At 40.1% G+C, this 26,774-nt stretch overlaps 1 long non-coding RNA gene across 1 annotated transcript; it reads right to left on the bottom strand.

The window, feature by feature from the left end:
- Positions 1 to 512: 512 nt before the first annotated feature.
- LOC116041003 lies at positions 513 to 26,162 on the bottom strand. The gene is made up of 3 exons (XR_004102816.1): positions 26,151 to 26,162; positions 17,169 to 17,173; positions 513 to 602 (listed from the first exon to the last, which is right to left on the bottom strand). It is a non-coding gene; the product is annotated as an uncharacterized LOC116041003 (long non-coding RNA).
- Between the last annotated feature and the right edge of the window lie 612 nt (positions 26,163 to 26,774).

Here is a 26,774-nt window from a genome sequence, read left to right as displayed (position 1 = left end):
ATAAGCCTAGTGTTCACAAGAGGGATAATTCAGGTATTGCAACACAAATTAAGAATACTTACATTAAATATGAGGTATATACAACTAGTAGAATATAAATTAACTATATAAGAGCAATTAAGGCAAAGTTATGAGGTAGTGGCAAGCTAAAGTGATGTATAATCAATAGCAGGGAGTCTAGTCAACAGTGTACACCAGAATAATATATACTGTGATTAAGTAATGATACTTAGTTTTGTCTGTAGACTACTAATATAACAAAACAGAAAAAACAATATAGTGTATGATGCAGTATGGAGAAAAACCAAGTCCCATATGACCCAAGAGACTTTAAGTGCAGCTGTTGATGATGTTTACTACAAACAAAACTTGCAGATGGTTGTAGTCTGTAGCCAGCCATACAGTAGGTAGATCTGGAGCAGATGGTTGTAGTCTGTAGCCAGCCATTCAGTAGGTAGATCTGGAGCAGATGGTTGTAGTCTGTAGCCAGCCATTCAGTAGGTAGATCTGGAGCAGATGGTTGTAGTCTGTAGCCAGCCATTCAGTAGGTAGATCTGGAGCAGCAGGGTGACTTCTAGCTTTCATGGGTTGGTGATAAGACACTGTGCTGCTATGATGCAGCAGCTCATCAGTGGTCGAGCCCTTCAGGCCCAACTGGAAGAAAAGAAAGTAAAACAAAGTACTTGTTTTTTCTGTTCAATTTTCTTTGCATTAATTTAAAAAATAACCGCTATTTAAGGACCAAATAAGAAGACATCATTTCTAGATCTGTTTTTATTATAGTGGTGAAATTGTACTTAACACTACAACGTTTTATACAGACTGATTTGAATCCATCCATTTTCAGACTAATGTTATATAAAGGAAAAGACTAAACTCTGATGAACAACACATAACATTGATGCAAAAACTGATACAAACAATCCAGTTTCTTATTGGCTCTAACATGAAATTAGCCAAATCCCCAGGAACACGGTTAACCAAACGAAGAAAAAATACAAAGTGGGGTCATTAAATACAAACATACTGTTCGTCATATGTTGTTCAATCTAGCTAAACTATAAAGAAAATCTATTTGTTTGAGGACATCAAGCTAGGCTATATGCTATCATGTCTGAAATTAGCCAAATCCCCAGGAACGTGTTTAACCAAACGAGGAAAAATACAAAGTGGGGTCATTAAATACCAGTTGTAAATACACACATACTGTCAGTCATATGTCGTTCAATCTAGCTAAACTGTAAAGAAAATCTATTTGTTTATGGACATCAAGCTAGGCTATATGCTAGCGCCATATGCTACGTGCTTAATTTATGTTACTCACCCTCGTAGTTGTGGACCTAACTTGATATGTGCCACTTCAAAGCTTTCTCCCGTTTCCTGATGGGTGCAGATGAAAGAGCGTCGACCATTCTGTGCACATTGTTGACATATACTAATAATAAAGCGATGGACGACAGGGGTAAATAAACTCGGTTACAGTTGTCCGCAACAGACGTTCTAACGTAAAACAAACGCACCCTCAATGGGGCAGGGATCATTTCATCGGTCAACACTACACCTGGCATTCTATTGGTTGGGGAATTTTGATAGGATTGTAACACTAAAAAATCCGAGCGCGCAGGAGAAATCCGTGAGAAGATTTGTAAGCATGCAGAATCAGCCTGAGTGCGAGGAGAAGGGCCAAAGCTGAGAGCAGGAAATCTGTCCACAGAACAACATATCTGAGTCCAAGCAGAAAGTTTGAGCACAAGCAGAGCAAATCCAAGCACGAGCAGTGACTATTTGAGTGTGAGCGCAAGGTTTTGAGGGAAATTATTACAAAATCTGAACATAATATCAGTGAGAAATGCTCTCAAATTGAAAGAATGCGCTCTTGAATAAGGATAGGAATATAACTCCATATTGGTTATGATAACTTTGTACTCACTAACTGCTGGAATTGGTGAATGCAGAGACATCGCTAAAGGTAGAGCCAGCAGGGTAACCAACACAAGTGGTCAAACGATCAATATGAGCTGTAAACAAGCAGAAAGTTTTGCCAAAGTAGCTCTCAGTTCATTTAGGGGTAAAAGTCAGCGCACTTGCGGTGTTGCTACGTTGCACAAAAAATACTAAATTGATGACGAGTTGAGATAAATACGGTTCTGTACTATTCATGTCAGGTGCTTATGTTTGATCATTTCATCTGCTTGCTTCTTGGTAATTAATCAAAGCAGTATGTTGCAACGCTGGGTAAAAGAAAACCTTTGGAGTAGGGCTGTCAAACGATTAAATTTTCTTAATCGCGATTAATCGTTGAATTTCTATAGTTAATTGCGATTAATCGCATTTTTTGTCACATGATTAAAATTCTATTATTTTGCATTTCAGAACTGTTTTTAAGTACATATTAACAATGGAAAGCCATTCTTACCAGTGTATCTTGATTGGGAATCAAATGAATGCAAATTAAGTGACTTTATGAACTTGATTTTAAGATTTGTATTTGTTTATTATATATTTAATCTAGTCACACATTTGAATTTAACAACAACTTTGAATGCACGACAAGGCTGTAAATTATCAGTTTCATTGAACGCACCGTCATCCCGGTGTTGGAATCCTCTACAGTGAAATACAGACAAACTTTACACCATTTAGCGTTAGCTGTCAGCATTGTAACCGTGTTTAATCCAGCTACTAGCTAGTGGTAGGCTAACGTTAGCTGCTGTCGAGTATAGTGTTAACTAGCGTCATGTGCAGCGATGTTTCTGTTTCCTGTAACGTCCGTTTTCAGAGCATCAGAGAGAAGTGCAGGCATATCAGCACTGGAATGAGGCACCGAAATCCGCGTTGCTATTCCTGCAGCAGCAGGATGTGTTACGAGGAAGTACGGCAAAATAGTAGCCTGTTAGGCATGACACAAAGCCGAGTGAAGTGAAAATAAATTAATAAATGGCGGCATACGATTAATAAAAATGAACGCATTATGCTCGGCCCTTAATCGCATCGCGATTAACGCGTTAATGCTGACAGCCCTACTTTGGAGATATTACAAGTTGTTGAGGCAATCAGTCAAATTCAGGCGGGGATGTGTGTGGAGAAATTCATCACACAAGCAGAGGAAAACAAACAAGTCAAAAAAAAGGGTTTTCAAAAAGTATCAAAGTCTAACACGCAGAGAGAGATACACACAAACGCGTACAATCAACAGTACAATCCCCAAGATAAATTGACTAACATTGTTCTTGGGTCAGTGTAGTTCATTCTACCTGAGAACATGAGAAAACGGAAGATCATACCAAAAAAGCAAGTGTTCTATGAGCGCACACCATTCTCTGTGAGCGGTGGTATTTTAGAGCTAATTGTTTCTACTAATTCACCACCCCCTGCCTGTTATTATCAGAATCATTAGGCAGACTCATTAAGCATTCAGGAGCAGCATGCCTACCTTCATGTGAAACAACTGGACTGAACTGTACTAAAATATACCCACTTGCTTCAGTGTTAGTGAAGTGATTTTCAAATTAAAGGACAAAAAGTTGATGTGATGAAGGTTCCGGGTGTTTACACGCTGACTGATTATTATCAGCTTTTCTACTTGGAAAAATCTGTGTTCATTATACTAACAGGCTTTGTGTTCTGTCAATGAGGAATTGTAAAGAATGTGTTACGGATATGATATAAATATGAAGCCATTCGTGATGATTGTTATATAGTAGTGGAAAGGGGGTAGGATTAAATAAGCTTCTGCTTCTTTCCATTCCTTTTCGGACATGTAAGATTACTATTTTGTTTTAGTTTTTATTGTATTATTTTTTTACAAGTTTGGAATAAAGCATTCATTCAATGAAATACGATCATTTCACTGGTTTCCACTGCGGATTCCTTTTTGTTTCCACTGCAGTTCAACTTATACATATATACATATAATCACGGTACTTATGGCACGATACGATATTATTGCGGGTTTTTTTAACATATTGCAATATTCTGCGATATATTGCAATTTGTTACCTTTGTTCCAACTTCAAATTGTTTACAATTGCAAATTATCACCCCAAAATGGAAACTTTGTCAACATCTGTTTTATCTAATAAAGATACATTTCTCAGTTTGTTCATCTCATTTCAATTTTATCGCTGCAAAATGGGATTGTCAAGCAGACAAAGTGACCAACACATATATAATAATAGATTGATACTTGGCGTCTGTGTATCGATACAGTATTGCCATGGAAAATATCGCAATACTATTCTGTATTGATTTTCTCCCCCACCCCTACTTACTAGCTGTATGCAGTAATGGACTCAAGTCCGACTCAAATCTCTATTCTCTGGACTCGAGTCTGACTCGAGAATCTATTCTCTGGACTTGCGGACTGATGACTTGTACTTGGACTCGGACTCGAGGATATATAAAATCGGACTTGAGCATTCAGATGTTGGATGAAGTTTCTCACTAAATAGGTTATACAAATTTGATATATGTTAAATTCTTCCTGTTTCGGGCTCCAAGACCGGCCGGGAAGCAGCTGGGGAGACGTTCCATCCAGGGCTGATGTTCTTTTGGGGGTAACACCCTTTACTTCACCGACAGTATTAACAAAAGATGAAGCCACCATGTCTTGAGAAGCTTCTTGTTTATTGTTAACTGTTAACTCACTTTACATCGTCTTTGGGATCTCTTTTTTCCTCGCGCTTTTTCCTCACAGCCACACATATGCTTCTCAGTCGGACACCGCTACCGCTCACTCTCCTTGCTTGACAACACACTCACCTCACGCTGCAATCTCGCTCTTACTTTCACTACTCTCGTAACAAAGGAATTGATATTTAGGGCCTGAGCGCCAATAGCGGCGAAGGCCCTATTGGAACTGAAGGAATTATTATTATTTTCCCGGCAAATGAATTGCCTTTTTGAGGGGCTTAGCATATTCAAAAACTCACCAAATTTGAGGGTTGCATCAAGTCTGGTGAAAATGTACGTATTTTAAGGGATTCGGCAATAGGTGCACAAAAATGGCTCGCTAGCGCCCCCTACAACATCAAAACAATTGAGCCCCTGCAGTACGTTTAACGTAGAATCACGAAACTTGGTACACATATCTATCATGTCAAGACGCACAGAAAACGTCATTGGAGCCATACCCTAAACCCAACAGGAAGTCCGCCATTTTGAATTGAAAGTTCGAAATTAGTGTGATTTTGGCCATTTCCACATGCTGTACTTTAACGAACTCCTCCTAGAGATTTCATCCGATCAACTTCAAATTTGGTCTGTGCCATCTTAAGACGTTAAAGCTGAAAAGTTGTTAAAAGAAAAAAAATTTCGTCATAGGGCATGGCCGTGGCGGAGTGGCCATTTTGTGCGTTTCGCCATCAAGGGACAAGGGTCCAGGCCTGAGGACACCTATAGGCCAAAATTGACTTTTGGTCATAGCGTCCCCCGCTGGCAACAGGAAATCAGCCTTATATGACAAACGTCATTCGATTTACATGAAACTTATAATGTATGGTCTACATGTGATACTGAGCTGCCTCCTATACTTTAACCACGCACACTTACTCAGGCCCCCTTACTCAGGCCCCCTTTCATAACATTTGAACTGTTTAAGTTAGAGTCTTGTGTGAGGTGTCATTGAACTCAGCAGAGAGTTCCTTCTTCATTGGTGATGGTTTGGCCCGCCCTCTATGCTTAAGCCACGCCTCCTTTCATAACATTTTAATCGTTTAAGGTAGACCCTTGTGTGAGGTATCATTGAACTAAGCAGAGACTTCCTTTTTCATTGGTCATGGTTTGCTCCGCCCCATATGCTTAAGCCACGCCCTTTTTAATAAGTAATGACCTGTTTCTTGTACATCATTGTGTGAGGTATCATTGAACTCAACAGAGAGTTCCGTTTTCATTGGTCATGGTTTGGCCCGCCCCCTATGCGTTAATCACGCCCCTTTTCATAACTGGTGACCCATTTAAGGTAGAGTCTTGTGTGAGGTATCATTGAACTCAGCACAGAGTTCCTTTTTAATTGGAGACGTTTGGCCTGCCCCCTATGCTTTGTAGACTATTGTGTGAGGTGTCATTGAACTCAACAGAGATTTCCGTTTACATTGGTGATGGTTTGGCCCTCCCCCTATACTTAAGCCACGCCCCCTTTCATAACATTTGAACCATTTAAGATAGAGTCTTGTGTGAGGTGTCATTGAACTTAGCAGAGACTTCCTTATTCATTGGTCATGGTTTGGCCCGCCCCCCTATGCTTAAGCCACGCCCTCTTTCATAACTAAAGGTTTGCCCCGACCCCTATGCTCTGGCCACGCCCCCTTTCACAGCTGATGAACTGTATGACGTAGAGTCTCGTGTGAGGTGTCATTGAACTCAGCAGGGAGTTCCCTTTTCATTTTCATTCATGCGGTGTCTGAGTGCCGCGCAAATGCACGGTCGCAAGGAGAAGCGTCCGCCAGTAACCCCGATGCACGCAGAGGCACACACAGAGGCCTGTCCAACGCTGCTTGCAGCTTTAATGATATATGCAACTGTAGTGCATGATTCGCGGGCTCCCTACTACATATTGACATTTGGAAAATGCAGAGAGATGCGCCCCATATCGTGAAGTTTGCCTACACAGATTTTACATCCAATGCTGGAAAAGAGCACAGCTAAATTTATTTATTTACCTCGTGAAAAAAACTGTGTGCTTGTGTGAGTGTCGTGTGCTCATCTGCCTCCGGCTGCCTCATCACTCCCCTCAATATTTCCCACACTGGGTGTTAGATAGTTAGATAGCCTACTCCCCTTTCCATGGAAGTCTAAACACCTTAGATACAATCCAAGATGGCAGAAACTGTGTTTGTCCTGTTTTGTTTGTTTCTTGTCTGGAAATGGCATCTCTTTTAAATAATATTTTAAGTTTACTTGCTTGATTCCTGGTACTTTTGGGCCTCTGTATCTCTGCACTACTGACTCACAGTTTGCATCATTCTTTGGAACAGCAAGAGGTACATCTGTGTGTTTGCCTCGGATGGGTGAGAGAAACCTGTAGCACATTACTGTGTTTTACTGGTGAATGTCTTCAAACTGGAATTGCTGGAGTCTTTCTGTGTAGCTTAGCTAGCTGTGGGCTAGTAGCCATTTTGTGCCTTGGCCTACACTACATGGACTTTTATTTTTGCTCATCCACCTCTAGCCTAATACTTACTCCACTACTAATCAGCTAGCTTCCACCTGCTTTAAACTTAAGCTCTGTTACTAGCTATGACTAACAACTAGAAACTAGCCACAGGCAAAAACTGCAACAACTCTAAGCACTACTTCTAGCACTATCTGCAGCAAAGTAGGTGGCTTACTCATAGTCGCTACTAGCTAGCTACCACTAGCTGCAGTTTTACCCCTCACTGCTTGCTGTCACCAGCCACGGCCTCTACCACCAAGCTGCTGCCTGCATAAAACCCCTTTATCGGGCTTCTGCTTACCTCAGCTGTGGCCCTCACCTCTTCACCATCACCACCTCAGAGGGCCTGCCTGCTACTGCCTCAGCTCCCTCCACCTCACCCGTCTATCATCTGCTGCAGCCTCAGTGGATACAACCTCAACTGCCTCAACCATCAGGCTGTCACCGGCTACAGCCTCAGCTGCCTCCATCTCTGGGCTGTCATCTGTTACCATCACCGGACTTGTCGTCTGCTACAGCCTTAGCTGCCTCCACCACCACCACATTTGTGGTTTGCTACATTCTCAGCTGCCTCCTCCATCACCACACTTGTCGTCTGCTAAGGTCTCAGCTGCCTTCATCACTGGACTTGTCGTCTGCTACAGCCTTAGCTGCCTCCATCACCATCAGGCTGTCACCGGCTACAGCCTGCCCGTCTCCTGTTAACTACTCACCGCATTGTTATCTATTTCACCTTTTGCTACACAAAGCTGTCTCTCTAGTGTTTTAAAAAATGAAGCTTTATCTAGCCTTGTTTATCTTTTTGATCCCCCTTCACAGTGGGGTTGTCAAACTGCAGTCAGAAAATGAGTCCATCCATATGCAGTTCCCTTATGTATTCTCAAGGCCTGAGAACTTTCCTATGTTCCAATTCAAATCCCAGGGGCCAAGTCACTCATTTATGTTTGTTTACAAGGTTACAAATCTACTATACCTTCACTGCCTCTCCATTTTGAAGGACTGTTTCATTGTCTCTGCAGACTCACTCCCTGCCTTTTTAATATCATTAAATTCTAGATCTGGCACTTTCTGCTACAAATCAGCTAAGTCCAGACTAGAGCTGTCAATCTTCCTCTATAATACCATTCAAACTCCATTTGATATTTTTTTTTATATTCGAATATTTAATGCTCAATTGCAGCCTGTAAAATAATATGTACTACACTACTCAGGCTTATGCATTGTCGATGGCATTACAAGCATGTGGTTGTTGTTACATGTTCCATCCACTAGAGGGGCTTCCAACATCAGCCTGGCCTTGAGGGGACCTGCACGCAACATTCATTTTCCACCATGAGCACACAGCGACAAACACAAATCAACAGAGAACTCTGGAATGAAACATTATCAACAAGTGTAGTGAAACAGCTCTGGTGTAAAGACTAACAGTGCTCGGTTAGCACAATGACATCATGTTAGAAAGCACAGCCGAAACGTTTTGTCATAAACTAGCTAGGTAAGTAACAAATGATGCTAACGGCATTAATAACTAAGCCAAACGGGGCTGTCACTACTATTTTAGTGATTTATAAGCAACCTGTTTCTTGCAGATTGTCACGTTACTGAGAATACAGCTATTAGAAGGTAATATATAAGTAGAAGCTAACTCTGACAGCTGTAGGGCAGCTAACATTACCTTTAGCTGTCTTCATGAAGCTCCCAGCTACGCTAACGTTACTGTACCTCGCGACGCAGTTAGAAAACAAGAACGAGCTAATTAATATTAACATAAGCACTTTGGCTCGGTGGAAGTCAATTTTAAAGTCATGTTAAAACTATTTCCCGTCCTTCTTACGATTTCCAGCCGCAGCCTGTCACTCCCCCGTGTACTAACATTACTCGGTACGTAACGTTAGCTTCGTAATGTTGTACTAACGTTATCTTAGACCTCACAATGCCTTGTGTTTCTCACTCCCGCTAAGTTATTGTTCATAAGACGTGACATGAGTGACACATGCGGGTAGGCCAAGGCGAGAAGAGGGAGATTAGCTAATGTTAGCCAACATATTTATAAAAAAAAGTCACATTCGAATAGTAATTTCAGCATTCAAATAGTATTGATTTTTTTTACTATTCGAATTATATTCGAATTTCGGCATTCATTCCAACAGCCCTAGTCCAGACTCCTTGTTATTATTTTATTACTAATCTCTGAAAATGTTCAGCCTAATCCGGGACCTGATAGTTTTACGCTATGTGATACACCTGAAGATTTTAAATCTAGGTCTGGCCTGGGTATTATTCACCTAAATGTTCGGAGTTTAATGTCCAAACTGGATATGGTTAATTCATGGGTCAGGTCAACTGATGCTGACATTGTTGTTTTATCTGAAACCTGGTTGACAAAATCTATCCTTGATAAAGATATTGGCATCAATGGTTATAATGTGTATCGCTCAGATCGCCCAAAAAGGGGGGGAGGTGTTGCTATTTATATCAAATGCAAATTCAACTCTAGTTTAGTGCTTTCAAAATTGGTGAGTAAACAATTTGAGTTTTTGGCCTTAAACCTTGAAGTCTCCAAAGACCACTATATCAGGGTGGTTGGTTGTTATAGAACTCCGTCTGCATCAAATGACTCTTCATCTACACTATCAAATTTGTTAAGTCAAGTTATTTGTAATGACACTATTGTTGTTGGTGATCTAAACTGGGACTGGCTGAGGCCGATATCAGATGCTTTTAAAGAGCAGTGTGATAATTTAAATTTGATTCAATTAATTAACACTCCTACTTGACCAAATCCTAAATGTCCGGAGAAATCATCACTCATTGATTTAATCCTGACCAATGCCCCTTTTAAGTACTCTGCAATAGGTGTTTTTGCTAATGATGTGAGTGATCACTGTGTGATTGCTGCTGTTAGAGACACTAAGGTGCCCAAGTCTGCACCTCGTATTGTTGAAAGGCGAAATATGAAAATGTTTGTTGAGCATTTTATTTTGACTGGAGTAGAATTGCCCTGATTGATGATGTGGAATTAGCCCTGACCTTTCAGAACAGTTTTCTTGATATTCTGAATAGACATGCACTTATCCGTGAATTTAGAATTAAGGGGCGGGACAATCCCTAGTTTACTTCAGAGATATCTAATTTGCTCCACGAGAGAAATGTAGCCTGGGCAAAAGCAAGGAAATCAGATACTGACGCTGACTGGCTTGTTTTCAGACAGTTGCGAAACAGATTCACTTCACTCTTTAGAAAAGCAAAGGTTGAATTTTACCTATCTGAAACCAGCGAGAATCTAAATGACCCCAAAACATTCTGGAAAACTATTAAGTCATTATCTGCATCTACTAAACCAACAGGTTTTCCGTTGTCTTTGGTTAAGAATGGTGTGACTATATCTGACAAAGTAGAAATGTTAAATTGTTTTAATGAGCATTTCATATCACCATGTTTGACACTGTTGCCCCTACGGTGTTGGAGCCTGTAAATGATACCTTTACTACTGACGAAAACACTTTTAGTCTTAGCACCTTCTCTGTTGCTGATGTTCATAAAGCCCTGAAACAATTGAATCCTCGAAAACCTGCGGGCCCCAATTACTTAGAACCTTTCTTCTTGAAGTTAGCTGCAGATATCCTAGCTGAACCTTTGACTCATCTTTTTAATCTTTCACTGGTCACAAACAAAATTCCCAAGGTATGGAAGTCTGCTTGTGTTTTACCACTTTTGAAAGGAGGTGACCCAACCTTGCCTAATAATTACAGACCCATGTCCAAACTGTCAGCATTGGCCAAAGTGTTGGAATCCTTGGTTAGTAATCAAGTGAAAGAGTACTTAAATGCTCAGTCAATTTTATCCAAGCATCAATCTGGTTTCAGGAAAAAACACAGCACTACCACTGCTGCCATAAAAGTAATTAATGATATAGTCGAAGCACTCGATGATAAGAAACACTGTGTGTCTCTGTTCACTGATCTGTCCAAAGCATTTGACACTGTTGACCATAGCATACTAGTTCAGAGACTGATCAGTATAGGTATGTCTAAGCACTCTGTGGGCTGGTTTATCAACTACCTCGCTGATAGGACTCAAGCTACGCAAGTTGAAGGCCTAACGTCAAAATATGTATCAATCTGTAAAGGGGTTCCCCAGGGCTCCATTCTGGGGCCACTTTTATTCACTATTTATAAACTGTCTGGGGGAAAATGTCCAACATGCATTTTTCCATTTTTATGCAGATGACACTGTTATTTATTGTTGTGCAGCTACCATTAAGAAGGCGTATGAATGCTTGCAAACTGCTTTCGACAGAGTGCAAGCACAGCTTTATCAATTAAAGCTTGTGCTTAATGCTGAGAAGACCAAAGTAATGGTCTCTTCAAACTCAAGGAAAAAACAGACCTGAATATTGTTACTGATCAGGGTAAAATAATTGAGGTTGTTTCATCTTATAAATATTTAGGATTTTTAATTGATGATTACCTTTCTTTTAAGCTACATATACAGAACCTAGTAAAAAAGTTGAAATTGAAGCTAGGTTTTTTCTAGGGCTGTCAGCATTAACGCGTTAATCGCGATGCGATTAAGGGCCGCCGCGATGCGATTAGTTTTTTTTTTTAATCGCATTAATCGCAGAAATTCAGAGAAATTAAAAGAAATTAATCGTTTGACAGCCCTGTTTAAGAGTTACTAAATGCGATATTGACTCTAGTAAGGATAGGGATTTTTAGTTTTTTAGTTAGGTACTTGGAGGAATTGTGCAATAATGACAGATTCACACATTTTTCTTTTGTTTACAGTAAATAAATAATTACAAATCTTAAAATCAAGTTCATAAAGTAACTTTCTTTGCATTCATTTAATTCCCAATCAAGATACACTGGTAAGAATGGCTTTCCATTGTTAATATGTACTTAGAAACTGTTCTGAAATGCAAAATAATAGAATTTTAATCGTGATAAAATATGCAATTAATTGCGATTAACTATAGACCTTCAGCGATTAATCGTGATTAAAAAAATTAATCGTTTGACAGCCCTAGTTTTTTCTTTAGGAACAAATCTTGTTTTACTTTTTCTGCCAGAAAAAGGCTAGTTGATGCCACATTTCTCTCTATTATTGATTATGGTGATCTGTTGTACATGAATGCCCCATCAAAGTGTCTTCAGATGTTGGATGCTGTGTATCATGGAGCTTTAAGGTTCATTTCAAATTGCAGACCCCTCACTCATCACTGTATACTTTACTCCACAGTAAATTTGCCTTCTCTGTCAAATCGCCGGCTTACTCACCTTTATATGTTCATATACAAAGGCATTTTAGGCAGGCTCCCATGTTACATATCTAAATTTCTTTCTTTTACACAGAGTACTTATGGTTTACGGTCCCAGAACACTATTTCATTGAATGTACCTCAAGCCCGGACAGAGTTGTTTAAAAAGGCTTTCATGTTTGCTGCACCTTCTACTTGGAATGACCTACAGAAAACACTCAAACTAAAGTGTCTAATTTCCTTAAATGATTTTAAAGGTCATGTTAAAACCATAGAACATGAGTCTATCCATACGTGCAAATGTTTTAACTAATGGTACTTTTATTTAATTGAAATGCACTTGAGATGTCTTTGCCTCTTTTGTGATTGTTTTGTGATTGTAAATTGTTTTGATTGTTATTTCAGTGTAAACAAAAAAAGACAGAGAGAAGTGAGGGAGACCCTGTATGGGGCTGAGGCAATAATGTTATAATTGACAATAATACTTTGTTTAGGCCTACAATTCTGAATAATTTGCATTTGTTAAGCACCATTCAAATAAAATGTGACTGTGAACTACATAAAACAGCACATTGTAGTTTCTGTATTTATCACCAAATCATTTATTAGTAAATTTTGGAAAGTTAAACAATGTTTTTGTTATATTTCCAAACTTTTACAGAAACAAGATGTTCACAATTTTTGTACACATACATTCTTAGGTTTATTCAGTTATTTTTTACTGTGAGGATGCCCCTTTGTTTTCTTGTTAATTGGGAGGATTTTAATTTAATATGTGATAGAGGATCTGAAAGCGACCACTTCATTTTTTTTTGAGAATGTTTGTAACTCCTAGTAATTGCATAGGGAGGGAATCTTTTGAAGCAGGTAATGCACATCAAGCCTCAATGTGTGTAAACATAATGTTACATGTGTGTGGTTAGTAAAGCTATAGCATATATGCTGTGTACTCTCCAGTCAGCACAGTAAGTATTTTTATGTCTGAGAAGTAATTCAGTCAAAAAAACATGAGGGCAAACAAATGTGTCCCTCTTATCCAACACAACATGGCAGCTGTTCTGAAAACACTGTCAAATTTCTCCCAAACTATCAATCAAAATGAGTTTAATGAATATGAGTTGATTTTTGAATTTACAACACTATGTTTCAATAGCTGTTCAGGAGTTCCAAGTTGATTTTTTGAGACTTCAATGTGTAGCAACAAATGAGGTAGCAAGATGTAGTCTGGCTGGTTTCCCTTCTTAAGGCTGCATAATGAAATGTGTGGCTTTGTATGAGTCATATGAATCATAAATCTAAGTTTAAAATGATTGAAAATGTGACATCTGCTAATAAAATCTGATTCATGACTACGGGCCTGGTTCAATGTGATAAAATATAATGTAGTTTTATAATTATAGTTATACTGTACAGTTGATGGGTTAAGTAGTAAAATATATGCATTTTTAAACAAAAATGTATTTGTGTGGATGTAGCTCTAAATGGGTAAATGGAGCAGAGTCATTAGTGATCCTCCCCCCACTGTGGCTGTCTCATCAAATCAATTAACACCGAAGGCTCAGGCCTGGACTCCCCAGACAGGTGTCTGCAGATGGCTTCCACAAGGAGCTACTGTAACATTCCCTCCCACATGTGTATTGTCACACATGCAGCAGGATGCCTCAGGCCTAAGTGATGCACCAGTGACTTTATATATATATATATATATAGTTTTAAGGTGTCTATAGCTACTTGAGGGAAAGCTGTAAATAATATGTAAGTAATTGAAACTTAAAGGACCAGTGTGTAGGATTTAGGGGGGTCTATTGGCAGAAATGGAATATAATATCCATAATTATGTTTGAATTTGTGCATTATCTCCTGAAACTAAGAATCGCAGTGTTTTCATTAGCTTAAAATGAGCCCTTCATAGGGAGCGTGTCCAAAGAGCCCACAATGTTGCACCGCCATGTTTCTACAGTAGCCCAGAACGGACAAAGCAAACACTGGCTCTTGAGAGGGCCTTTCATGTTTTTACGTTAGCTGAAGGCTACTGTAGGTTCTACTACACGTTGCAATCTGCACTCTCACCACTAGATGCTACTAAATCCAACACACTGGTCCAGTACTAGTGTATGGCTAGGGCTGTGCTGCTCGGCAGCAAGAACGTCAACAGTTCATAGATTCACAGATATCTAGACAATAATCATTAAATACTATTTCATTAATATAGTATTTTAAAATTGTTTCTCTTATTGTTATCTGGCTTATAGTCCTCCTCGATTGAGAAATAATCAGGAACTACAGTACCTGACAGTAATTCATTAGTTATCAATTAGCTGCAGATTTCTTCCTTACTCGTTCCTTTGGAAAGTGTTGTGCACTCTAGGGGAAAGATTAACCAATTCAATGACTTTGCTACAGTGTGCCTCTGGGTCCAATGACTAAATAAAAAAAAATTAAAAAATAACATCAAGAAGCATATTGGTTCAGTTTCTAATGACCTGTAAAAAACCTTGAATGTAACAATGTGGCACAAATGTAGGAAGTGCACGTGGTGGGACGGCATTGTGGTCCTACTAATAATAACCTTATGCAGTGCCACACTTCACACTTATGCGGTTTCATCATCAGAACTCTCGTTAAATACCAAAGGGGGTGTGTTACATCACATCCCGTATGCGGGGTAAATGTCACAGCAGCAACAGATTTGTCATACAGTAAGTTTAAGACAAGACATATGTAGTACAGCTGTAAATAAGCCGTAGCAAGCTGACAGGGCTGGCTGCTGCCACTACTGCTTCTTACATTCACATTAATTAGATTTTTAATTAACTGTACCTGACTGTAATTCACTGCCAAGACTTATACTGAAGTTGTCAGGCGAAAACCACGTACTGTATCTCCAGAAAGTCTGCATCCAGGGAGCTGTTTAAAGCTTGATGACAACACACTTTTCAAAACCTTGTAATGGGCTTTGAAAGGGTTTTATGAGCATGAGAGGTTCTTTGAATTCACAGAAGACCAAATCTGAAGACATGATAATTACTAAACTTGGGAGATACAAAGTTTGTACGGACAAGATATGGGCATTCACACATACGTGCACTCAAAAGTTCCGCCCACATAATCACAGTAACAAAAGCCTGTGATTCACACTTGCACTCAGCCAGCTGGGAGAGTTACATACAAGTTTTACGCTCCCTCACAAAAGTTGCCCTATAACTTCAATGTTACACTGTCAGCACATTTCTTTATAGCATAAGACGACAGGACAGCCGGAGGGCCGTCAGCTGCTTCATTAAGGATCTCAGCATATCCAATTACAGAGTTACGACTGTTTGGTTAAGGGACAGAAAGCTCGAGAGAAAGAGAGAACCAAAAAGTGAGGTGAAAGGAAGTGAGAGTCAGAGAATGTGCGGATACAGAGAGCAAAGAAAGCGAAGATGAAAGAAAGTAGAGAAAATAACGGAATCCAATATTAAATCGCACAATCTTATATTCCTGAAATCAATCGAAGCCTAGCTGATAGATAATCTGAGTAGCCTTGACACAATGATGATTTAAACACAATGATTATCAAACCAAGCTGTTCACGCTCCCAACTCGTGAAATATAGACGTTTGTTTAGTGGCCCTCAGTGTCAGATACTGACGCACAAGACCCACGTAGTATGAAGAGCCGCCAAGGGGTCCTCATCAAGCGTCAGTATTTGACGCCTTTAATACCTTAAAATATAACCAAATGCTTTATATATTGTTGTTTGTGGAATAACAACAGCCTTTTTCTCTATTCTTGCTTCCAGTTTACTGCACGCTTCATTCCGCCCACATGGATTTCAACAATGAAGAGTCAAGCCAGTAAGGGACATTAAGTACGGATGTGTAAATAAGCAACCTGTTCAGACATTTGCAATATCAACTTAGTGGGCCCTATCTTGCACCCAGCACAATTGACTTTGTACACCGATGCATGTATCATTTCTATTTTGCGCCCGACGCACAGCGGACTTTTCCCTCCACAGACTCACGTCGGTAAATTATGGAATGAACTTGCGCTCCCGGGGGTGGTTGAGCAAAACCACCCCCGGCGCAAATGTTCCGTAGTGCAGTTTCAGAAAACAATTCTGCCACAGACCAGAAAAAACCTAGTCGAAAGTCAGTGGCGCGTTATTCAGATGCTATTTTAAGGGCGCATGCTTGGCCGTAATGTAGAGTGTGCACACCGCGCATACACTTTGCTTCTCTCATCTCACGGACCCAGCAGTTCCCATTTTTGCAAACCATACATAAATACAAGGAAAAATATGACCTTGTTTTACACAACATTTCCATGAATCATGGATGTGTTGATGACATAAATGAGGAAATATCAAAGGACTTAAGGAGATGTGATGTTGAACTGCGTGTGCTGATGGCACTTAACCCAAATGCCCCAACAGCAGCACGGGAGAGGAGAGACAGAAGAGCTGCATCGTCTATAGTGAGGTCATCTCGGTCTAATGTTAGACTACATTGCAAAAATATCACCATGCATTCACCTCGTGATTCAGTGAGAGAAACATCGGAAAGTATGTTTTTGTGACATTTCTTTATTTACATTTTGTCAAAAAGAAAAATCAATAGCAAATGTCGGTCTCCTCGGCTGTGAACCAGCGTGTGCCCTTGGATGTATTAAGAGCGTGTGCGTAGCAATCCGCCATTGAACAAGCGCGCCTGCTTTTAAAGGGAATGTGAGATAACGCTCTGATTGGTTTATTGCACGTTACGCCCAAACCACACCTATGAGTAATGTAGCTACTTCAGACCAACCCATTTTAGATTTGCGTTGGGCGCAAGAGTCATTTATCCCACCGGTATAATAGCAGCAGCGCCCGAGATCCACCCACAAAGCTACTTGCGTTTGGTGTTTGATACTTGCGTTTCAGATCGTTAAAATAGGGCCCAGTATCTCATCTTCTATGTCATTATTATGATATTGTGTCAACACACAGGAACACAAACTGTGTTTACAGCTAGTTCATACTGCTAACTACAGGCTTATAAAATAGCACAAATGTAAAAATATAATCACTCGATAAATAAGACACAAATATAAGAGCAATATGTATACAAAAAACGTCAAAGTAAAGCAAAATTTGTTTACACAAGTTGCGTGGTGTTGAGAAATTAGAATGAATAAATGAGAGAGAAAACGGAAAAACTTTTTTAAACAGTTCAACTGGTAGGAGCTACATTCAGCAGTGGCAGTTTTCTGATAAGAAAAGAATGGCAAAGGTGAAGGCATTATCACTATGAATACTATACATAATAAACATTTGAAAATAAAGAAAAACGACCTTATATATGCCAACCCAAAGGATGGAGAAACTGCTAGAGAACTTTACCTCTGTGGGAGTTTTAAGGGACTAAACAAATAGCCCAGAGCTGTCTAGACTTTCTACAACTTACACCATTCATATGCAGCCAACAGGCAACAGCCAACATTTATATGCAGCTAATCTGCATTTGCATCAAGAGTCAATGCAGGAAGTAGTGGGCTGTTTATATAGTGTATGTAAAACTAAGGTTGTGGAGGTCAGGGAGCTGGATGGCTGTACAATAAATATCTTCCACACCAGCAGCAAAGTCACTCTTTATCATTTCACCATAAACATGGTCCTTCCTCAACCCTGACCAAGTCGTTTTAGTTGCCCTAACTTTAAGGGAACTTTTAGATCACGGTCCCAACTGAACTGGGAAAATAATGAAGAAACTGGATTTACAAAAAAATAAATCTCTATGTACACTACAGTTACAGGTGGACTCATTTTTGTTAAGGTACTTTTCATGGTTACCTTAAAACAGAAAAATTAGATGTGACCCCACTTAAGGAAGATTGGGTAAGCTAGGTGAATTTGAACAATAATAATTATGGACTGGTTTTGAGCGACAACAGAGAGAGAGAGAGAGAGAGAGAGAGAGAGAGAGAGAGAGAGAGAGAGAGAGAGACAGAGAGAGAGAGAGAGAGAGGGGTTGGGACTTTCCTGAGAGTCACACATGATGATTGTCAAATACAGTGATTTCAAGTTACACTATTACTACTTTTAGGGATGGCAATATCCGTTGGTCCACCACTTTGTTCCAGACTGAAATATCAAAGCAACTCCTTGATGGATTGTTTTGCCATTTTGTACAGATGTTCATTGTACCCAGAGGATAAATTGTCATGACTTATGTGACCCTGTGACTTTTGATGTAGTGCCATAATGAGGTTACCTGGCACGGCAGCTGGATTCTCACAAAATCACGAGACAATTGCGGGATCACATGAAAAACCATCTTGTCAGGCTTCAAGTAATGCGTTTGTGTACGAACAGCCAGCTGTAGGGCTGCAACTAATTCATTTTTTGGTTTTTTCGATTAGTCAACGATTATTTTTGTCACGCCATCAATCTCTGCTTTCTTTTGGGCGGGGCTCCTGTAGCAGGCTCCAGTGCATGTTTTACCTCACCTGCTCAAGTCTGTACACCTGTGAATGTCACCTAGTTGTCCTGTCTCTGTCATAACATAACTTCTGTTCCCATAGAAAATTAAAATAATGACCCATGAAACATATGAATATGAAACTTAAGCTTAATAGCTTAATCAAATGTATTTGTGACATTAATACTGGTGGTTACAATCAAAATAAAATAAATAAATAATACACCAAAGTGCAAATGTAGCGCTCTAGAACCTTTGGTCCTGCGCCTGCGACAAGACGTTGGAATAGAACATCATTGGTCATTTCTATGACAAGTTGTAAAACAACATAGCTAATATTGAAGAAATGTAACAAAGTACTATTATTGGCAATTATAACATTATTGCCTCAGCCCCATAGAAGGTCTCCCTCACTCCTGTTTTTTTTTTTTTGTTTGCACTGAAATAGCAATATCTATGCAATTAGACTTCCATGGAATGGGGGTATCTAACTATCTAACAGCCAGTGTGGGAAATATTGAGTGATGCGGGAGCCAGAGACAGATGAGCTCACGACACTCACACAAGCACTATTTGTTTTTACGAGGTAAGATTTATATATTTAGCAGCCTATATCGATTCGAGTCTCTTCTTTTCTCGTCTCTAATGTAACCTCTCTCGCCCAAGTGAGGGAGCGGTACCGCAGAGTGTGGCAAATGTCGCGGTCGATTTTGTGTCGAGACCGAATACTACAGCACTGCCGAGGTCTATCAACACAGCTCCACCAACTGGAAGTGCAGGCAAGCAGGGTTAAGACCGTAAAAAAAGAAGAGGGCTAACGTTAGGCTATGGCTAACTCTTTATCGGCTATCACTTCGCAGCATTTTCCTCGCCAATGTTCGGTCTTTAGCAGACAAAATGGATCATCCTCGGCTGCAGATCACCACTCATAAATGTATTATGGACTGCAAAGTCATGATTTTCATGGAAGCATGGTAACAACAGCGCTGTGCAACAGCATCTGCGAATGATGAGTGTGACGCTACGAAAGCGAGACACACGAGTGTAGATGACGTTACCTACCTACGCAGTAGGTACGGACCCTCTCCCTCTCACAACCATTGGCCAACTCTGGCAAACTGGCTCTCTCCTCCTTTGCAACATAAAATAAAAAAATAAAAAAAGTCATAAAATTGTGAGTAGTAGAAGTTAAAATCACTCGCACCGTCTCAAAAAATGGTTGGTCGTGTGGCCGGGTTAGCTCAGTTGGTGGAGCAGGCGCACACATATAGAGGTTTACTCCTCGACACAGCGGCCGCAGGTTCGACTCCGACCTGTGGCCCTTTGCTGCAAGTCATTCCCCCTCTCTCTCCCCTTTCATGTATTCATCTGTCCTGTGAAAATAAAGGCCTAAAAATGCCCAAAAAAATAAAAATAAAAAAAATGGTTGGTCACAGTCTGGAGCCCTGCCCCTCAAGAACATATCTGGAACGACCCATCAACAATGAAATTAGGCGTTGACAATTTTTTTTTATAATCAACGTCCTCGATTATGTTGACTAATCGTTGCAGCCCTAGCCAGCTGTTCGACCAATCAACGTCTAGTGAGGAGCTATTGCAGCTATGGGCGTGGTTGAGGTGTGTGTAGTCTATGTAGTAGTCTAGTCTGCTTCCTTTGCGTTGGCATTTTAAACTCTGGTTGATTTATGAGGACTATGGTTAACCTTTTATCAGATCTCTGCAGGGTAAATCCAGAAAGCTAGCTAGACTATCTGTCCAATCTGAGTTTTCTGTTGCACGACTAAAACAACTTTTGAACGTGCACGTTCCACCAAAACAAGTTCCTTCCAGAGGCTATTTTGCAGAGGCATTGCTGCTTTTTCCGGTGCTTAGCACTGCCTAATTCATGTACATAATATATATATAGATATATATATATATATATATATATATATATATCTATATATATATATATATATAAGCTAAATAAACAAATACCAGATACAAAAAAATCATGAGACTTCCGTGTATATATTTCTTCTTGTGATTTGATTTGAATTTGATGTCATTTTGGCACTTACAGTACCTGTATATTATGTGTTCTTTCACAGTTGCATCCACAGGTTAATGTGGTGACTGAAGCTGCCGGCGGCCAGTGCCAGTACGCTGGCAGTGTATTTCCAACCCAGCTTGGCAAAGAGCCTGGTGTTGGCAGCGTGCCTTACCTGGCCAGCACAGCAGAGCAATGTGGTCCAAATGCCCACAGAGCCCCGAGCAGCTCAACCTCACATAACCAGCCAGCTGATTAGCATAGACGCTTTGATATAAAGAAGCACATACTGTCGTCCCTCCATCCCATTCAGTCTGCTACTCGCTTATAGTCATTCCAAATTCTCCATTTGGCACAATGGATTACATAGCGCAAAACTGAGTGAAGTATTTGGTCATTTGTGGCCATAGATTATTTAAAGGACAGAGTCTGCCTTTGATCATTGTACTGATTCACTGGATATTTTATAGTGTGAAAGCGCAGCAAGATTATAATAATTATTGTGAGGAATTGGCAGCATTAAGTATTGCATGACGTTTCACAAGACTTAACCAACTGTGACTACAGCATCTCATTTTGTTAACTGCAGGGAAATGTTCATCTTCATTTTAAAGTAATTTAAAACTGCTTTACAAAGTATTTTACCAGAGTAGATTTCTCTTTTTTTGGGATCAGATACCTATACAAATCTGCGAAGTCATATATATACATTTCCCTTTAAAAATAGTATAAAAAAATAAAAATGTTATGTAAACCTCTGTGTTGTTAATGCACTGATCCCAAAGAAGTTTCCATTTGCCTGACACTTTCAGATAATGTGGAATTTGCATATTGACTACAAAGCGCTCTGCGCTTTACTCTCATATCTTTGACTGATGTTCAATTCTAGCATCTTTTTAGGGGAATAGAAATATACATTAAATATGTATTGCCCTCTGAGCAATTTCAGCAGGTATTCCTCTCAGGCTGCAATCTTCATCAATAAGGTAAAGCACATAGGTAGCCTTAGAGGCGAAACCCAATTAAAATGAAGTTTGCAAAACACTCGCCGCTGCTCGTTAGGCTTATTGCTTTGAGTGCATGGTATTAACTGAAGGGGACTCAAACAAGCTCAACATTTTGTCAACTCTGCTGCATGTGGAATATGGTAGCTAGACGAGTAGAGTTCAGAGTCCTGTCCTGGACTGGCATTCGCTGTACCACGTCACACCAAAAAAGTCAAGTATCGTGCTTCTTCCAATCTCGCCCAGTTTATTCGGATCACATGAGGCATTAAAACCTTGCGAGTAATGACAGCACTTGCTGTCCTTGTCTGTGCCTCTGAATCTCTGTGAGAGATAAAATCTATGCGAGTGACAGAATCAACAGCACAGCCGTCAGCGTCATTACAACTCTTTCTACCTGCCTGTGTTCCCCCTCTTTAAATCGGAGCTCCGGCGTAGACTGATGTCTCCTTAATTATTTGGCAAACAAACAAACAAGTTGCTTGTCATCCCGCCTTAGTCTATCTCTTCATCTTCCTCTTCTTCATTCCCTGCTCTGTTGGCAGCTTTCTGAATAATGGAGCGGCTCAGTCAGGGGCAATTCTAGGACCAGTGCCTGGCACCCTTTTAACGTATTCTTTTTTCTTTTTGTTATTCTACTGTGCTAACTGTGCATTTCATTTCTGACCATCACAGTAGGGGAAACACAGAATTCTGTAACTAGAAAGACACCAACAATTCTGAGAACACGTACTTTGATGCTAAGCCACAGGGCCATTACTACAAAGGTGAGGTGGTATTACAAATGAAATGGTATTATGCAAATATTGAATAAATGAAAAAAAAAACTAAAAGTCACATCATCAAATGAAAAGATAATGAGGTATGACCAATGACCAATAATAATCACACATTAATGTAAATGGACTCTTAGGATCAGTATTTGGTTGCATCCAATTTCTACAATGCCAAGACTTATAAGTAGGCTAACACAGTATGCAGAAACAGGGAAGGGAAAAAGGTAATAGTAATATTAACATGTGTTCACTATTTCAATGTATTATTTAACTCGGCTATAGTTAGCTGACATTTGTCAGACATGGCTGTAAATGACTCTCACCAAAGCCAAATACAGCTCATTCAGATATCTTGATGTGGAAGTTTAATGGACCCGTTTGAAAATAATCATGCCCATTTAGGTTTTAAACAGCTTCGCTGACTTTGAAAGCATGTTACACACACTTCCACTTCTTCAGCTGACACCAATCACACGAATCTTCGCTGTGACTCAAAAACTGATCTGGGGGGAGTTCGTCAAATACAGACTATTTTTTTTAACAATATTTTTTAAGGGGTGCTGGAATCAAGTTTAGGGGTGCTTCAGCAGCCCCTGGGCTCAGTCTAGTATGTGTGTGGAGGAGAGTGTGACCACACTCCACCACACACGTACTCGTGATCATGCTAACATTTATATTATGTGTGTATACAGTGTGTGTGGTAGACGGTGGTGCGTGTGGTGTTGATGCCTGAAGGTTGTCCTGGAGCTAATCTCTAGTGACCTGCTCACATGCCCCCAAGAACGAACGAACACAAACACACCTGCTCTCCTACTACAGACAAGAGAGGGCAGAGAGAGACAGCTGAGAAAAAAAGATGGAGAAACGGGAAATAGAAAGTCAATGAGAGACACCAATCGCCAAAAGATCCCACAATACATTATTTTAAAAATATCACCAATATACAATGGATTTTCAGCAACATCAGTTACCATACCATCATTTGCTGGTGACACACTACAACATTTTCAAAAATATTAATAGGTCACGTTCCTTGTTTAAATCAAATTAGGTCCCCTATTTTTGTGGCTCTAAAGTCCAGTTCAGTATGCCTCTCACTTAAAGGTTCAGAAGTTAATATCCAAGCCTAATTAACTGACCAAGCGATTCATGCTAACTTTATACATAGCCTGAATGCACAGCATTTTGTATGCATTCCACGTATTTATTACTGTATGCCCCACATTGACTGCCGCTGTGTAAGACCACAAAGATCCACGTAGAGAGCAGTTTGACGTGGATGGATGGGTCCTAAAACGGTGTCTCATGTGCCGGAAGAAATTAAGGGGAAACACAAGACTTTTACCCAGGAAACGGCCATTTGTGTCCCGGGAGTACTACTTAAGGGGGCAGGTGTTTAAAGGCAACTAAGTAGTCATTTTGTTGCCTAAACGTAACTGCAGTCACAGCAGGACAGTCAACATTTGTCGGCTAAACTTAACTGTAATGGCCGCTGTCAAGACCGTCACCTCACGGTGCCCTGTAACCTGCTCACAGTCACCTTTTGTCAGTTAAATCTAACTGTAATGACCGCTAAACTTAACCATCACTTGACCGGCAGCGGTGGCTGTAATGTTGTAAGATATCATAGGAATTATTGTGCATGTGTTTTTTCGTATGAGATCAACCGTATGGTTGTAGTGTATTTTTTATGTTGCCGTCTTGGTTTCATTAGCATATATTGTCCTATCAATCCTTGTGCCTGTCTGGCTATGGTGATATTTTAACATCACTGATTTATTTCCTCATATTCTGTGAGCTGTAAAGAAAGATTATTTCTTAATTCTGTAAAGCAAAATCCAGTGTGTTTTGTGGATGTTTGCATCATGATTGTGAATAAATAGTTGCTTAATGTTGCATACAGTAGTCCCTTCAGGAAGACATGGAGCGTTACTGAATGATTGGACAGCGTTGGCCTGCATCAGGCCAGATTCTCTGATGCATCCCATCACTGTGGCAGATCTTTTGTTTCGGCCCTGTCCGTACTGCGTGTGGGATATGCAGATTCTGCTGCACCAAGCCTTCCTTTTTAATGACCAGGAGGCACCAAACACGCATTATTTTGTTGGTATCATATGTAAATTATCAGTTGACTCACGCAGTTCTCATTCCACAGCTGCCTCCGATTCATCAGTCAGCTGCCAGTGATTTATCATCGTGTTTCATCAAAGTCAGGGGTGACATTTCACTTCAGTGGTGGGAGAAAGTGAATCAGACATGTTAAGTGTCTGAGCACCATCTTCCCCCGTAGAGATTGTGCTCTTTCGCACAATATGAGGGCTAATAATTTGATGCTATTGAAGTGAAAAGTGATAGCTGTAAAAGGCAAATGAGAGAGACTGAAGGTGCATGTGCAAACCTTTCTTTAGACATTTACAACATAAAGAGAGAGAGAGGGATGTATAGATGATTGTCACCCTTTATTATGTGATATGAGTCATGTGGTGGCTCTGAAGTAACTTATTTTTCTCTTCTTAACCGCCCACGATATAGCATTGAAGAAGTTGAAGGATGTCAGGTGCTTTGTTAACCTCAACCTACACATAAAAGTTGCACGGCTTCAATGGAAACCTCGTTCATTTACAATGAATTCAAAGATTCAGCAAACTGATTGAAAAAGTTGAAATATGTCAATGTCATTAAAAGTGGCATTTGACATTTTTTGACAGAAAAAGGTGGCATTTGATTTGTCTTTTCTATTGCCTTGGCCCTAATTTTAGGGAATGGATAGGGGGTGGGGATGGGGTTCTACTTTGGATTTCCAAAGAGCTGCACTCAAGACATCAGGCATCATTTTACAATTCACCACTTCAGAGGCAAAAGCAGCATTTCAGCAGCTCTTTGCATGCTGTTGATTATTCATATCGTCTCTCTGGAACAAAGAAAGACAAAGTCAAGTGAGATGGCATAGTGATGAAAGAGGACGAAATAGTGAGATAAGAGGAAGGGGATATTGGTAGGGAGAGAAAATAATAAAGAAATATGAAGGGAATATGCGTTAGACAGAAGGCAAAACAGAATAGGAGGGGGAAAAAAAGAGAGAAAATGTATAAAGAAAGTAAAAGAGGAGTGTACCTGTCAGCCCTGTGCCGCTCATCCTCTGGCCATCTGCTCCACTACATCAAGGGCTTTGCATTGATTAGCATGCCATTACACCCTTCACATGGTGTGTGTTTGTCTGTTCATCCATACAAACTATAGTGTTTGTGTGTGTGCCTTCATATGCTTGAGTGAGTGTGATGTATTAATGTGCGTGCATCTGTAAGCTTGTGTTCATTCACGGATTGTGTGTGTGTGTGTGTGTGTGTGCTTGCCTCTGTCTGACTGTGTTGGTCCTGCGTGTACATATGGGACTTGTTTGGCCATAATTACACCGGTGCATTGAGGTTTCCAGTTGAATGCTAGTGGGAGGTGGATGATGGCCTGAGTGGAATAACCAGGGTTACAGATCAACAGGGTTTCCCCCAGGGCCTCCACCCTGATTATGGCTAGACATGTGAAAGAATGGCAAGCTGGGGCTGCCTGGGACTGTTCTCACTGTGGCCTTGAAAAAAGTATTCCTGCAAATTGAAACACTTGCAGAATCTCACTGCCTTCCCAAAACCAATCAAGGTCAAGGCTGGGTATTGAACCTCGAGTTGTTTTTGGTATAGACTGAAATGTAGCTAGGAAACATAAAAGTTTTGAAAACGGTCAAGTATTAAAATGTTTGGTCAGATTTTTAGCCTTGTTTAATCAGACATCTACTGATTTGAAATCATACGTTTGCTTTTTTTTATATATATATATTGTCCTTATTGGAAAAAGTTATCTTACAGCTGCTTTGAGAACCCTGCTTAAAAATGTTAAATGAACAGTCTACAGCCATGCCTGCGGCTCTGCGAGGCTGCATCTAGGCACAGTGGTGCATTCAGCAGCTACATGCTTAGGTCGACAAAGTTTTTCACAGTTCATTCTGAGGAGGATGTGAATGTGTATACCAAATGTCATAGCAATCCATCTAACTGTTGAGGCATTTCACTCAAAACCACACATTTCAAACTTATGGCGCTAGATGAAAAGACAGAAGA

The sequence above is a fragment of the Sander lucioperca genome, chromosome 12 (assembly GCF_008315115.2).
Source record: "Sander lucioperca isolate FBNREF2018 chromosome 12, SLUC_FBN_1.2, whole genome shotgun sequence".
Taxonomy (NCBI): domain Eukaryota; kingdom Metazoa; phylum Chordata; class Actinopteri; order Perciformes; family Percidae; genus Sander; species Sander lucioperca.
The sequence above is the reverse complement of the archived record's forward strand: the minus strand, read 5'-3'. Positions and strand labels throughout refer to the sequence as shown.